The sequence below is a fragment of the Macaca thibetana genome, chromosome 1 (assembly GCF_024542745.1).
Source record: "Macaca thibetana thibetana isolate TM-01 chromosome 1, ASM2454274v1, whole genome shotgun sequence".
NCBI lineage: Eukaryota > Metazoa > Chordata > Mammalia > Primates > Cercopithecidae > Macaca > Macaca thibetana.
Genome location: NC_065578.1, coordinates 134,300,734 through 134,305,493, shown reverse-complemented (window position 1 = coordinate 134,305,493; position 4,760 = coordinate 134,300,734). Strand labels below are relative to the sequence as shown.

The window sequence follows — 4,760 nt, the reverse complement described above, 5'->3', positions numbered from 1 at the left end:
AGAGGAGGCCTCGCAGGAGGTCTTGAGCAGCCACTGATCCAAAAGAATACCTCAGTGACAGGGCAGAGGACCAGATGGGAGCCGAGGATCGTAGGCCCTGCACCCTGATGCCTTGGAGCACTCAATGTTCTGAGTGGGCCAGATGTGGAGGAAGATCGGGAGCCCAGGGAAGGCCGAGAGCGAGTGGCACAGTGGACCTGATACTGAGCCCGGCAGCCCCAGGCTGGCAGTGCTGACTGGAAGCAGGCATGCATGGCTGGTCCAGGCTCTTGGGGCACCCAGCTGCCTCTGCCTACATCTACGGCAATACCACCCTGAACGCGCCCGATCTCATCTGATCTCGGAAGCTAAGCAGGGTTGGGCCTGGTTAGTAATTGGATGGCAGACCACCTGGGAATACCGGTTGCTGTAGGCTTTTTTGCTTTGTTTCCTTCTTTCTTTCTTTTCTTTCTCTCTCTCTCTCTTTCTTTCTTTCTTTCTTTCTTTCTTTCTTTCTTTCTTTCTTTCTTTCTTTCTTTCTTTCTTTCTTTCTTTCTTTCTTTCTTTCTTTCCTTCCTTCTTTCTTTCTATTCTTTCTTTCTCTCTCTCTCTGTCCCTTCCTTCCTTCCTTCCTTCCTTCCTTCCTTCCTTCCTTCCTTCCTTCCTTCCTTCCTTCCTTCCTTCCTTCCTTCCTTCCTTCCTTCCTTTCCTTCTTTTTCTTCCAGACGGAGTATCGCTCTACTCCCAGGGTGCAGTCTAGTGGTGTGATCTTGGTTCACTGCAAGCTTCGCCTTCCAGGTTTACGCCATTCTCTTGACTCAGCCTCCCAAGCAGCAGGGACTACAGGCGACCGCCCCTATTCTGGGCTCATATTTTGCAGTTTTACTAGAGACAGGCTTTCACTATGTAAGCCAGGCTTGTCTGGATCTCCTGACCTTGTAATCCACATGCCTCGGGCTCCCAAAGTGCTGAGATTATATTCGTGATCCACCGTGCCCGGGCTGCAGTAGGCTTTTGTGGCTTCCCCCTTCCCTCCTTTCCCCCTACTATCGCCATGCTTCCCAACCTCCCCTGACTTTGCTCCCCGTTTATCGCACCCCTACACCCCTGACACACCTGGGGAACTCCTTCTGGTGGTGCACCACCAAAGCACCACTGGGGAGCAGCATTCCATCGCTTCCGTCTAGCCACTGTCCCGCCAAGAGCCTGGCTCCAGCCTGGGAGGGCAGGGGGCAGGACCCCAAAGGCGCAGGCCTGGGTGTTGGCGTTTTGAGAAAAAGTCCAGGTGCCGCTGGGCCGCCTGTTCGCCCTTGGACAACCCTGATGGCTCTGGCTGTGTGTGGCAAGAGCAGGCCTCGCAGGAGCTCCTGAGCTGCCAGGGATCCAAAAGAATACCTCTGTGACAGGGCAGAGGATGAGACGGGGTTCCAGGATCGTGGGCGCTGGGCCCTAATGCCTCAGAGCACTCCCTTTTCTGAGTGGGCCGGACGTGGTGGAAGCTTGGGAGCTCGGGAGCTGGGGGAAGGCCATGGGCGACCGGTTTGGCGGTCCCGATATGAGCACGGAGGCCCCTGGCTGGTGGTGTTGGCTGGACGCCCGTGGGCATGGCTGGGCCGGGCTCTTGTGGCAGCCAGGTGCCTATGCCAGGGTCTATGGCCATACCACCCTGAACACACGAGATGTCATCTGATCTCGGAAGCTAAGCAGGGTCGGACCTGGTTAGTATTTGGATGGGAGATCGCCTGGGAATACCAGGTGCTGTGTGCTTTTTTGCTTTCTTGTCTGTCTTTCTTTTCTACCTTCCTTTCTCTCCTTCTCTCTCTCTCTTCTTTCTTTATTTTCTCTCTTTCTTTCCTTCTTTCTTTCTTTCCTCTTTCCTTCTTTTCTTTCTTTCTCTTGCTCTTTCTTTCCTTCTTTCTTTCTTTTCTTTCTCACTTTCTTTCTTCTTCCTTTCATTCTTTCTTTCTCTTCTTTCTGTCTCTTTCTTTCTTTCTTTCTTTCTTTCTTTCTTTCTTTCTTTCTTTCTTTCTTTCTTTCTTTCTTTCTTTCTTTCTTTCTTTCTTTCTTTCTTTCTTTCTATTTTTCTTTTTCTTCAGGATGGAGTCTGGCTCTGTCACCCAGGGTGGAGTGCAGTGGCGCAATCTCGGCTCACTGCAAGCTCCACCTCACGTGATCATGCCATTCTCCTGCCTCAGCCTCTGGAGTAGCGGGGACTACAGGCACCCACCCCCACACCGGGCTCATGTTTTGTACTTTTTCTAGAGACGGGGTTTCACCGTGTTAGCCAGGCTGTTCTGGATCTCCTGACCTCGTGATCCACCGTCCTCTGAATCCCAATGTGCTGTAGTTGCAAGCGTGATCCACCTCGCACAGCCTGCTGTAGTCTTTTGTGACTTTGCCCCTCCCTCCCTTCCCCCTACTGTCACCATGCGTCCCAATCACCCCGGATCCTGCTCCCACCTTATCGCCCGTCAACACCCCTGCCACAGCCAGGGTCATCCTCTTTGGGGCCCGCTGCGAAAATGCAACCGGGCAGCAGCCTCCCACCGCTTCCGTTTCACCGCCACCATGCCAAGAGTCCGGGTCCATCCCGGGAGTGCAGGGAGCCGGTCCATAAAAGTGCCGGCGCAGGTTCCCTGCCGTTCGCGCTGCCTTCCTGCTCCCTGAATGCCCAGGTGATTCAGTGCACTCATCGGGCTCCGCTGCAACCTTCCAAACTGGGGGAAGGGGAGGGCAGGGGCAGCGGGTTCCACACACGCCAGCCAAGACTTCCACTCCAGAATGCAGGGGCCGCTTTATCCGGGACAAGGACATTGCTTTGCCAGCCACCAGGAAAGCAGTCCTTGTGCACCCGGATTCCGTTGTCACCAACTTCATATAAACTCCAGTCACGAGGACATGCCAGAGATCCAGGCCTCGGGCACCGTGGCCACACTCAGTGCCACAGCTCCTCCCAAACGGACGGGTGCACTCTGCAAATCTAGAGGCCCAACGCACCACACCAGGAGCACAGGGAGGTGCCAACAAATTAAGGAGCCTACGAAACCCACCTCCAAGGCAAGCAAGTAAGCCAAGACAACACCCCTCTCAGCACTCCATTGCTCCCATTGCATGTACGGCCTGGCCACCCTGTTCTGGCCCACCCCAAGCCCCCTCCACCCTATCCCGGCCTGCTCAAAAGGGCCCTGCCTACCAGATCAGGGCTCTGCCTCTCCATGGCTCTATCTCTCTCACTCTCTATTTCCCTCCCACTCTATCTTCTGGGTTTCCCCTGCACCTCCTGCTATTTTTATTGCCTTCCCTCTGTCTCTATGTCTTTCTCTCTTTCTCTGAATTTCAGTCTGTCTCTTTCCCTCTCCCTTTCCCCTGTCTCTCTTGACGAATGTCTCTCTCTCACCATCAGTTTCAATCTCTCCATCCATCTCTTCCTTGCTCTCCTTCAAGCCATTTGCATGTGTGTTCATGTGTGTGTGTGTGTGTGTATGTGTGTGAGCCCGTGTGTGGATTCCCATGTGCAAGCACCTGGGTGTGTCTGTGCATGGGGCTGTGGATTTGCTCTCGATGGTGGTGGGTTGTGTCTGGGTTTCTCTCAGACCTTATAACCAGGGATCAGGCTGCTGGCTATAGTGCCAGCCCGGGGCAAAGCAGTGCCATCACCCAACCCCCAACCCCCATGCCCTCTTGCCCACCGGCACTGTCTTGGTAAGGACAAGCGACCCGGTGGGGGTGTTGTGAGAAAAAGGCCATGTGCGGCTGGGCCAGCTGTTTGCCCTTGGCCAGCTGTGATGACTCTGGGTGGGTTGTGCAAGAGGGGGCCTCTCAGGAGCTCCCGAGTGATCAGGAATCCAAAACAATACCTCCGTGAGGCCGGGCGCGGTGGCTCAAGCCTGTAATCCCAGCACGTTGGGAGGCCGAGACGGGCGGATCATGAGGTCAGGAGATCAAGACCATCCTGGCTAACACGGTGAAACCCCGTCTCTACTAAAAAATACAAAAAACTAGCTGGGCGAGGTGGCAGGCGCCTGTAGTCCCAGCTACTCGGGAGGCTGAGGCAGGAGAATGGCGTAAACCCAGGAGGCAGAGCTTGCAGTGAGCTGAGATCCGGCCACGGCACTCCAGCCTGGGCGGCATAGCGAGACTTTGTCTCAAAAAAAAAAAAAAAAAAAAAAAAAAAAAAGAATACCTCCGTGACAGGGCAGAGTACTGGACAACATCCCATGATCGTAGTCCCTGGGCTCTGATGCCTCTGAGCCCTCCCTCTTCCAAGCAGGCCTGAGGTGGTGGGAGCTCAGAAGCTCGGGAGCTGGCAGAGGGCCACTGGTGAATGACTTGGGGGTCCTCATCTGATCCCTGCAGCACCGGGCTGGTGGTGCCGGCTGGACGCTGGCCAGCATGGCTGGGCCGGTCTCTTGGGGCAGCCAGGCACCTCTGCCGGCATCTAGGGCCGTACCACCCTGAACGCACCCGATCTCATCTGATCCCGGAAGCTTAGCAGGGTCGGGCCCATTTAGTACTTGGATGGGAGACGGCCTGGAAATACCAGGCACTGTAGGCTTTTTTTCTTTCTTCCATGTCTTTCTTTCTTTTCTACCTTCCTTTCTTCCCTTCTGTCTCTCTTCTTTCTTTCATTCTTTCTTTTCTCCTTTCTTTCTTTTCTTTCTCTCTTTTTTCTGTCTTTCTTCTTTTCTTCTTTCTCTTCCTTCCTTCCTTCCTTCCTTCCTTCCTTCCTTCCTTCCTTCCTTCCTTCCTTCCTTCCTTCCTTCCTTCCTTCCTTCCCTCCT

At 54.3% G+C, this 4,760-nt stretch overlaps 1 non-coding gene and 2 pseudogenes across 1 annotated transcript; all 3 read left to right on the top strand.

Moving 5' to 3' along the window:
- Positions 1–296: 296 nt before the first annotated feature.
- LOC126944198 (5S ribosomal RNA) lies at positions 297–415 on the top strand. The gene has a single exon (XR_007721974.1). It is a non-coding gene; the product is annotated as a 5S ribosomal RNA (ribosomal RNA).
- A 1,212-nt stretch (positions 416–1,627) lies between these two features.
- Positions 1,628–1,746, top strand: LOC126945005 (uncharacterized; annotated as a pseudogene).
- Positions 1,747–4,415: 2,669 nt separating this feature from the next.
- On the top strand, positions 4,416–4,534 carry LOC126943992 (uncharacterized; annotated as a pseudogene).
- Positions 4,535–4,760: the final 226 nt, after the last annotated feature.